We start from the raw sequence: 11138 nt of genomic DNA on the forward strand, positions 1-11138 counted from the left end.
GGTGATGGTGATGATGGTTCTACAATGGCAGTGATAGTGACAATGACAACAGTGGTGGTGGTGATTCTATAGTAACAGCGATGGCAGTGATGATGGTGATGTTGATTCTATAGTGACAATGATGATGGTTGTGATGGTGATGATGGTGATAATGATGATGATGGTGATAATGATGATGACATTGGTGATATTCCTATAGTAAAAATGATGGTGGTGATGATGATTCCATAGTGACAGTGGTGATGATGGTGATGATGATGGTGGAGATGACGATGATTCTATAGTGATGATGGTGACAACAACAGAATGTTGTCTCACCACATTAAGCTCACATTGCCCACCACCAAGATACTTATGCTGCCAAGGGGGGGAGGAAGGAGGTAGGGAAGGGAAAGGGGACCTGGGGGGGGGGGAATGGGGAGAGCACAGGCCAGTGTCTGAGCTGGGAGCAGGCAGGGATGGATCCCTGTAGTGTTTGCAGTGCAGGAGGATCTCAGGCTGCACATATGAGAAAGTGCTTCCACGGAACATAAACGGGAAGTTAAAGGAATGAAATAACAAAGTCAAAATGAACCATTTTTCAGTCTCCTGCGATGAGTTTGGTGTTTTGACACCGTCAGGATAAACATTTTGACACTGTCGAAACAAGAGAGTCAAAGTGGTTCCTCTACGCTGCTTTGCTGGGGAAAACAGCAGCGAGATTGGTGAGTTCTGGGGAAGGGCTGATCCTTTATGGAACCCCTCTGTGTGCATGGAGACACGTAGGGCTGCAGGGCAGCAGGGCTGCATGCAAGGCAATGGGCAGCAACCCACAGCAGAGGCATGGGCACATAGATGTGTGCACACGTGAAGGCACATGCTGAAACACCCATGTGTGCAACCTCATGCCTGCACTCGTGATGCCTGTGCACACACTCATGTGTGTGCATGCACCGTTGCTGTATATGCATTGCATGGAAGTCACCAGGGTGGGCCTGGTGCTGCTGCACCTCCATGGGAACCCATCCAAGCCCTTCCTCTGCCATGTCCCAGAGCAGTGGTGCTGTGCCAGGTGAGCACCCCATGCGTGCATGAAGGTGATGCTCACTGCTACCCATGGCTGCAGCCCCGAGGCGGGGGGGTGGGGGCCGACAGAGGGGCAGGAAGGACAGAGATGTGCCTGCAGAAAACTGCACGTCCTTTTCTTTTTCAAGGGCTCAGTGGTGCTTTCTCCCATATCGTGCTGGGAAGGGGCAGGCAGGTGCTGCTCCGAGGATGTTCCGACGCGCTCCCGCTGACCCCGAGCGCAGGAGCACGGCCAGTTCCCGGCCCCCGCCCCGCAGGGAGGGGAACTCCTTTCCGAGAGCCGCAGGAACGCGGACACGGAGCTCTGCCCTCTCCCTGCAGGCGCTGCTCCCGGCCCCTCCGCCCCACGGCTGCCCTCCAACAGCCGGGTCAGCACCGTCCCACCCTGCGGTCTTCCAATGCACATCGCCAAACCGGGTGCTCCCGGAGCTGAGGGCTGAATGGAGCCGTGCTTCTTCCTATGGACTTTCCCATCCCATTGTGCTGCTGCGGGTGGGGGGGTTCTCTGACCCATCCCACCGCCATGCATAGACACCTCATCCCTGTGCTGCTCCCACGGAAGGTGCTTTCAGAGGTGCTTTTCCAGCGCTGCTGCTTTTGTGTGTCAACACCTCCCACTTAGCCCAGATTTCTTCTGGGATCATCAGGCCAGCTGCATGCATCACCTCCTGCACGCATCACCTCCTGCACGCATCACCTCCTGCACGCATCACTTCTTGCATGCAACAAACACAGTGCATGCAGCACCTTCTGTAGTGCAGCAGCCTGCCCTGTGCACTGCCTTGGCATGGCAGACATACCAGATCCTTGCAGGCAAGAGGCCATGTCACACTGTGCCATGTATAGAGGGCAGGTTTCCCAGCAGCAGGAGCTGCTGGCTGCCTGCGTTCTGCAGCAGGGGAATGCTCAGCTGCTAATCCACGTAATCCTGCTCCAGGCTGGATTCGTTTTAAAGAAAAGTAAGTTGTCCTTCTGCTTCGAGTGCTGGGCTCTGACAGACTGAGACTGAGTGGCAGCAGCTTTTTGCACAGTGATTTGTGAATCACAGGATCATTGAATGGCTTGGGTTGGAAGGGACCTCAAGGATCATGAAGCTCCAACCCTCCCACCGCAGGCAGGGCCACCAACCTCCCCATTTGATACCAGCCCAGGCTGCCCAGGGCCCCGTCCAACCTGGCCTTGAACATGTGGAGCATCCACAGCCTCTGTGGGCAGCTGTTCCAGCACCCCACCACTCTCACAGTAAAGAACTTCCCCCTGACATCCAACCTAAATCTTCACTCTTTCAACTCCAAACCATTTTCCCTTGTCCTGCTGTTATCCCCTTTCAAAGAGTTGACTCCCCTCCTGTTTATAGGCTCCCTTCAGGTCCTGGAAGGCTGCAATGAGGTCACCCTGCAGCCTTCTCTTCTCCAGACTGAACAAGCCCAGCTCCCTCTGCCTGTCTTTGTAGGGGAGCTGCTGTAGCCCTCTGATCATCTTTATGGCCTCCTCTGGACCCTCTCCAACAGCTCCCTGTCTTTCTTGTATTGGGGGCCCCAGACCTGGACACAGCACTGCAGGTGACACCTCACAAGAGCAGAGTAGAGAGGGACATGCACCTCCCTGTCCCTGCTGGCCACCCCTCTTCTGATGGAGCCCTGGATGCCATTTGCTTTCTGAGCTGCAAGAGCACACTGCTGGCTCATGCTCAGTTTTTCATTCATCAGGACCCCCAGGTCCTTCTCTGCAGGGCTGTTCTCAAGGACTGCTCCTTCCAGTCTGTATATATCACTGCCTTGCTCCCATCCGGGGTGGCTCTGATGCTCTGTGCAGCATTAGGAGGAGCAGGGCCTGGAGGGACTGCCACCCCATGCACCCCCACACCAGGGCTGAGTTTCGGTGCTGAGCTCAGGGCCAGCACCTGGAGCCCAGCCATGCCCATGTGCACCCCTCCCCACGTGGGAAGTTCCTGCCCCAGATTCCCAGCTCGTTAGCAAAGCGAGTTACATCTGAAAACAGGTTCTGGTGCTGCATCTGTCCCTGAGTCACACTACACGGTTGCACAAGCCCTGCATGTGCCATCTTGCTTCCCTCTCCATCCTTACGGGATCTCCATCCCAGGCCGCCCCAGCACAGCGCATGGCACCAGGTGCTGAGCATTGCAGCCAGCAGGCACACAGCTCCAGATGAGCTGAACTCCTTCCATTGGTAGAGGTGGAAGGGCTGCCCCTAATGTGCTCCTCCAGCCCAGCTCAGAGCTGAGCAAGCAGAGCTTCCTTGGTGAGCGCTGCACCCATATGGCCCCGCTGAGCTCTGAGGTCTCAGTGGACAGCCAGGGCACAGCGCCCACCATCATGAGCCTCCCCCCACTCAGCACTATTCTTTCCCCTTCTGCTTCATGTTAGGGAATAAAAAGCAGAAGTTTGACTGCAGCGGATGGCGGCGCGATGGCCTAGCGAGTTGTTAAAACCTCAAAAGGCAACAATAAATCTGCTGAGCTGAGAGGAGCTCTCAAAGAAGGAGGGATAGATTCGCTTTCTCTTTATGATCTTCCAGGTGACTCCCAAGGCTCGCTGGTCTTTTATTCCCCATTCTCCCATCACAGTGGGGAGCTGTGCCACCCCACTACCCCAGGCTCAGCCCTCCTTTCCCAGCTCACATGGAGATGCCCAAAGCCACATGTCCTTGGTGATGGTGTAAGAGCCAGCCATAAAAGCTTTTGGGATACATCAGAAGCAAAGGATGTGCCAAAAAGCCTGCTGGGCCAAGAGGTGAGGAGAGGGAAGAGAAACTGCAATGGAAAGGTCATGCAGATGAATTACCCAATGTGTTGCTCACAGGGAGAGCTCCACCTGTGTGAATGGGGTCTGTGGGTCATCTCACTCTGACACAACCATAAGAAGCACCAATGGGAGAACCAGAACCAGAACAAGGGGGAACCAACATGGGAGATCTGGGGGACCGGTCCCAAACTGTGGGGATGTGGCACTGAGGGATGGGGTCAGTGGGCACAATGGGGTGGGCTGGGGCTGGACTGGGCTATCTGTGTGGTCTTTTCCATCCTTCAAGCCTGGTTCCCCCAGGTGAGCATCACCTCCCCTGTGCTCTGACCCCTGAGCACCCTGCTGACCTACTTCACCTCTATGTGTGCCCAGAGTTACACTCTGAGAAACCATAATGATGTCAGCTGGGGAACCTGAACTTCCATCTGCCTGCTGGCCTGGCTCCAAAGTGACCTCTACCTCCATCACTGCAGGGGTGCAGAGGAGGACAGGTTTGTGACCAAGGTTGTTCCAGGCACAGTCATAGGAGGTCCAGAAGCTGCTGCTGGAAAAGGGCAAAAGGAAAAGCTCCTGTCTGCACAGCACAAAGAGGCTGTGGGTGGTGGGGCAGCTCCCTGCTCATGGAGGAGCCCTGCAGAGAAAGGCTGTGCTGTGCTCCCACGCAACTCCAGGGCTGTTCCTCCCATCAGATCAGGGACATGGGTCTGCTGGGACGGCTGAGGCTGTGACCAGGGAGCAGAGCCTGGGACACCACAGCCACTCCAAGCAGCAGAGCTGCAGGACAGCGAGCTGTGCTGACAGGCGCCAGTGCAAACCACAAGAAAGCCAGGCTGGGCATCTCTGCAGCGCTCCGAGCCTGACAATTAATGCATGCAAGCCACTGAATTATGGGCTGGAGACATTGGGAGCCCAAATGGCAGCTAACGAGTGCTGTTGATTGGCTTTCCGGAGGCTGTGGAGACACAGACACTTATTCTTAGAGAGATGAACCCCAGAGGGGCTGCGGCGGACACCAATGTCTCTCCGCAGCGCTCACATCCACGCTGCCCCGGCGCTGGCAGCAGTCGTGTTCCCCCCCAGGAGGTGAGGAGGAGGTGGCAATCAGCCCCAGCGCTGTGCTCAGCCCTCACCTCCCACCCAGCTTTGTCTGCTCCTTCTGACCCACAAGCACCCCCTCCCCAGTGGGTGCCATCCCCGCTGCTCTGGTGGCAGTAGGGGTGGAGGTGCTGATGGATGAGGTGAAATGGGACCAGCTTAAGGCAGATTAATGTTGCAGAGAAAGGACCACAGCATGAAGAAATCACATGAAAGCATCACATCAGCACTGCCCTGCAAATACCCGTGCATGTCTGTGCTTCCAGACACATGATCCAGCACAGGAACGTTTTTGTAGTCAGCTCATGCTTCCCATCACACAACCAATTAATTGCTGGGAGTATTTGAACTCTCAGTTTTCAGAGGCCGTATGTTTCTGTCCTTCCTCTCATCTCCCCGCTGGCTTTTCCCCAGTGCTTGCAACTCCCTGCTTATTTCTGCCCTCACATTCTTCAAGGATCAGCCTGGCACCTCCTGCTGCAGGACAGCTCCAGCATCTTGTAGTTTAAGACTATTCCCCCTCATCTTATCACTGTTAGACCATGTTAAAAAGTCACTCTGCATCCATCCATACCTCCATCCATCCACCCATTCATCCCTTCACCCATCCATCCATCCCTCCATCCACCCATCTCTCCCTCCATCCTTCCATTCCTCCTTCCATCCACCCATCCCTCCATCCCTCTGCCCACCCCTCTAACCCACCTATCCACCCATCCTCCCCCAGTGTTCCCAGGAGGAACAACCCAATCACTGTGCCCAGTTGGGCTCTGTCAGTGCTGGGTCTGGGACTCTCACAAATGCTTTTCTTAGTGGTGAATAATCAAGTGTACAGCGAAGACTTTGACTATGCACCAAGCAAGCACCAAATCCCATTCCCAAGTTGGAGGCTACATTTCTTAATGCTTTGGGCTGGTGTGGAGTGAGGAGGAGGTGTGGGAGGAGGTGATTCCACACTACTTGTGCTTCAGTCCCTGCCCAGGTGGGGCACACAGCCCTGAGTGATCCCAGTTTCCTCTCTGGGCTCTGCCTCCTTGTTAACAGCTTTTCTGCTGCCACTCGCAAAACACAGCTCAAAAAGTGTGAACATAAAATGAGACCCTCTCTATTTCTTTTTTATTATAATTTACTGGACATTCGCAGTCTGAGTGGTTGCAGGTTTCCCCACAGCACACCAGCAGGCAGCACAGATCAGCACGGTAAGCAAAGCAGGGTGTCCACAGTGCCCCTACAATACCCATGTCCAGCCACCACAGTCCTGCCCCACTAGGAAGGTGGAAAGGGGGAAAGCAGCTCCAGCATCTCCCAGGTCACGACTGTTTCAATCCAGGAATTAAAACATTTTTTCCCTGCTGAGAAACCCATCATTCTCCATATCAGCAGAGCTTCCAAAGCGCTTAGCGGGATTATTGTTAGATGATGAAACAGCATGGAAAAGTTCCGAGGACAGATCCTTAGCGTGCATCTAAGCCAAGATCCAGCGACGTGGATGGGGAGGAAAGCCCCAGCAAGCAGAGCACATAGCGAGCAGGAATAGCACTTTGTTCTATGGAAGGTGTAATTCCAAGCACCCGACATCGCAGGGTGGGCTGATGGAAAGGGGCTCAGGGACCCAGAGCATGGGAGGTGAGGAATGGAGTCGGAAACCACACGTTCACTTTACTGAGAAGAGTGGTGAGATGCCCATAAATCTTTCCAAGAGCATTTCAGGTGCTTTTATGACTCTTGCAAGGGATTTATTGCATATTTTCAGGGAGGGGGGGAAATGTAATTTAAAAGGACGTTGTCGAGTACTTTTTATGGCTTTTATTTATTTTTTAATCTCTATTGTTTGCAAAGCCCTCCTTGGAGGTAAAAAGCACAGTTCTGCCCCAATTCTGCTTCCTTTTCTTTGCAAAGCACGACTTCCCCCACCCTTCCCCATCTCCCTATCCGCTGGCTGTAGGGCTGTCCCACCACCCTGCAGCCCCCTCCAGGACCCCTCCTGGGCATCTCTGCAGAGGGGAAGGTGCTCAGCAGATGGATCAGCTACTTTGGCTCCTTTCCATTTCTTTGACATCATCGTTGGCCCATCCAATTTTGCTTTTTGGTTGGCTTTTTTAATGTTCTCCCCGCTAAAACGTGGTTGTTATTGCTTTAAACGCTTTGTGAAAACTCATAAAGCTACATAGGAAACGAGCAGCAGTGTGCTTAGAAGGAAGCCAGTGCCAGCCAAGCTGAGTAAATCTGGCTTGAGCGACGCAGAGAGAAGGAAGGAATGGAGGAGGGAAACCAGCCAGCAGGGAAGGTCGAGCTCCAAGTGTCCAGAACACCCACTTTGCCTGTTAGAGTGCACTGAGACATTCAAGGCATTCTCCAGTGATCCCATGGCCAACACATACAACTGCAGGGACCACATGGGGCATCCCTCTCCAGGCTGGCTGTGCTCCCATCTATCTCCTCTATATGTTTGTGCCCAACTCCTGCTGAGCCCCAAGGAGCTGGAGGCTTTGCCCAAGGGAGAGAGGTCAATCCTTGGAGTACAACTCCAAATGCTTCCTCCATTGGATCCTGTTGCCTTTTATCTCCGTGCTGATCCACCTCCTTGCATTTTGCACAGTGTCATTGGAAGCTGAAGCTCACAGTGGGCTCAGCAATTAGTGGTAGCACAGAAATATAAGGCAAAAACAAGTCTTGCTAATGAGCTGACACATTAAACAATGAGTCACACTTCCATAAGGAGCCCAAATCGAGTTATAACCCTAAATAAACAAGCTGTGAGAAACAGTTTACAAAATATGAATGTGTTACTTATTTAACTGCTGTTGAGAAGCTGCGATCTGAACCCTGAGATGTATTTAAATATCTGAAAGAAATTCTCCATGTGTGGTTCATCGGAGCGGCGCTGAGGGCTGCACAGCACAGCTGGGGCTACACATGGCTTTGGGTGGGTGGAATACCCACCATCATGGTGCTGGGCAGGATCTGTCCAGCACTGGGATGAGGCAGATAACAAGAGCTGCACCCCTGGAACGTGGTCGTTTTTAGAAGGAAAAACTGCCTTCTGCAGATGCGAAGTGGCAATATGACACTCTCCTCACCAGGCCCCACGTTGCTCTCATCCTTGCCAAGGTGCAGCCAAAACCCAAAGCTTTCCCCTCATAATGGTGGTGAGAATTGATCAGGGCCAGCAGTGCCACAGTTCTGGCTCAGACCTTTGCTCACACATTGCTCAGACCCTCAGCTTTGCCTGGGTAATGTCCAACCCCAGGGGCAAGAATCTGTCCTGCTTCTACCAGCTCTGTGTGCCTGTGTTCCCAAAGTGCTTGGCATGAGATGGGGATGAGATTAGATGTGATAGGATGGGATGAGGTGGAGGTGTGGATGGGGATGAGGATGGAAATAGGTTGGGAAGAGACTATACGTGATAGGATGGGGATGGGATGGGATGGGATGGGATGGGATGGGATGGGATGGGATGGGATGGGATGGGATGGGATGGGATGGGATGATATGGAGATGGAATGGGGACAGGATGGGGATGGGATTGGATAAGACAGGACAGGATGGAATGAGGATTGGATGGAATGGAAATGGGGATGAGATGGGATAAAGTGGGATGGGATGGGATGGGATGGGATGGGATGGGATGGGATGGGATGGGATGGGATGGGATGGGATGGGATGGGATGGGACGGGATAGGACAGGATAGGATAGGATAGGATAGGATAGGATAGGATAGGATAGGATAGGATAGTGCAGTTGGGAGGGGCCTGCAAAGATCATCCAGTCCAACTCTCTGGCTGCTAACCAAAAGTTAGTTAACCTCATATTAATGAGGGCATTGTCCAAACACTTCACGTGCATTAATGGGCATGGGGCATCGTGCTCTCCAGGAAGCCTGTCCCAATGTTTGACCACCCCCATGGTAAGGATGTTGTTCTTAATGTCTGGCCTGAACTCCCCCTAGGGCAAATTTGTGCAAGGAGCAGGCACAGAAATCCCTAGGGCTGGCAAGGTGAAGAGATTTTAGAAGTGTATTAGGGATGAAATAAATCCTAGTGGTGGCAAAGGGCATTGCAAAATGGAGACCTCAGAATTGCTCATAGCAAGAGAGAAGAGGTGGTGACGCGATCAGTGAGTATTTCTGTTCTGTGTGTTTGGAAGGAGGCATTTGTGGCACACGAGGACAGTGAAGTGCACTTCAGCCTCTTTGTATCCAAGGAGAATGTCAAACAACACATCTACATGGGGCAAACATTTCTAAATCACCCTAAAAATAATAGTAATCTCAATTGTTGGTCTAATTTCACATGTCAAGAGTCTAAAAAGAGCTGGTTGATAGTTTCTGCATCCCTCAGCAATGATGCTAGATGACTTTGTGACCAGAGAGATGTCCTCATGTCGGGTGGGCTTAGGGCTCAGGCTCTGTATTGGCACAGGCAGAGCTCATCTGGAATATGGCTACATGCAGAAATCCATGCTTCCTTGGAGCTCTGCTCTCCCACACCTGTAAGTGTGGAGCAGGGAATAGGGTAGGGTGGGAGGGGAAGGGAAATGGGAAGGGGAAGAAAAAGTGGAAGGAGAAGGGAAGGGGAAAGGGGAAGGGGAAGAGGAGGAGGAGTGGGAAAAGGAAGGGGAGAGGAGAGGAGAGGAGAGGAGAGGAGAGGAGAGGAGAGGAGAGGAGAGGAGAGGAGAGGAGAGGAGAGGAGAGGAGAGGAGAGGAGAGGAGAGGAGAGGAGAGGAGAGGAGAGGAGAGGAGAGGAGAGGAGAGGAGAGGAGAGGAGAGGAGAGGAGAGGAGAGGAGAGGAGAGGAGAGGAGAGGAGAGGAGAGGAGAGGAGAGGAGAGCATCATATCACTGGCTAAGAAGGTAATTCATGTCCTGGAAATGCCCCTTTGTCTCCAGTGTCTGCTGAAGAGCCTGGGCTGAGCAGCCCAAGAGATGCTTGCATGGGAGAAGTTGGTGTTTGCCGCTCTATACACATTGTGGTTGGACTGTGCCAGACCTGATCTCCATCCCAGACCCTGGACCATTTCCAACCAGGTCAGCAACAGCTGTTAAGAGATGCAGCGCCAGCACTGAGCCATCCTTCCCTGTGGTGCTTTTCTGTCTTCAGTGATTCAGAGACTCAGGCACTGCCTGCTGCATTTGGGTCAGTCCAGCAGTGCTGTGGCAATCATCATTGCCCTGTTGTGCAGGGATTTGTCCAACCTGCCTCTCTGGGCACTGACATCTTTGGTTTTTATGACCCAGTGTGACAGCGGGTTTCATGGTGTAATCACTGCTGGCCACAGCCAGAAGGTTGGCTGTTGGAGCACTGAGGCCAGGAAAGGCATTGAGAGACCCATTCCCCATCCATGGGCAGGCAGCTCCAAGGCAGCACGCACCTTGTGCCTTAAGCACACGGTGAGAAGCAGATCAGCACAAGACATCTCCTTAAGCTCATCTGGGAATCGCTGCTATCAACGAGTCCTGCTTTCCCAGTCAAAGATGATTTACTCTGATCTGCACTATTGATTTTATTGTGGGAAGTGCAGTGATACCTTGAGAGAGGGAGAGACAGAGGTTTGACTTATGGGAGCGCGTGGGGAAGGCTCCCATCCCCATCGCAGCAACGGCCTTTTCTGCATCTGCACCAGAATTATTTGTAGTGTTTTATGCACCCATCTGCTCCCTGCATGCTCTCTATAAATCTCACTGGCTCTCTCTCACACACACATGTTTGCTTTCCATGTAGATTACTTATGATGAGAGTCTAATTAGACCCAGGGAAGCCTGCCTACAGAGCGAGCCTGGGGAGAGCTTAATTAAAGTCAATGGAGAAAATTATAGGTGAAAAAAAAAAAAAAATTAGGGCAGAAAGGAAAAAATATCAAGAATGAAACCAAGAAGGGGGGAAAGAAGAAGGAGAAGCAGGGAATTAAAAGCAACAAGCTGGGCTCCCAGACCTGGCAGTACTGGAGGGCTGGGATCCAATGGGGTACCCAGTGGTGTGGGGTCCCCATGGGGCATCCAGAGGTGTGGGGATCCAATGGGGTATCCAGTAGTGTTGGGATCCCATAGAGCATCCAGTGGTGTTAGGATTCATTGGGGTACCCAGAGCTGTGATCCCATGGGGCATGGATCAGTGTGGGGATCTCACGGGAATCCAGCGCTGTGGGGATCACATGGGCACACAGCAGTGTTGGGATCCAATGGGGTATCCAGTAGTGCTGGGATCCCATAGGGCAT

This window comes from Coturnix japonica, chromosome 17 (genome assembly GCF_054131305.1).
Source record: "Coturnix japonica strain WE chromosome 17, WE-NBRP24, whole genome shotgun sequence".
NCBI lineage: Eukaryota > Metazoa > Chordata > Aves > Galliformes > Phasianidae > Coturnix > Coturnix japonica.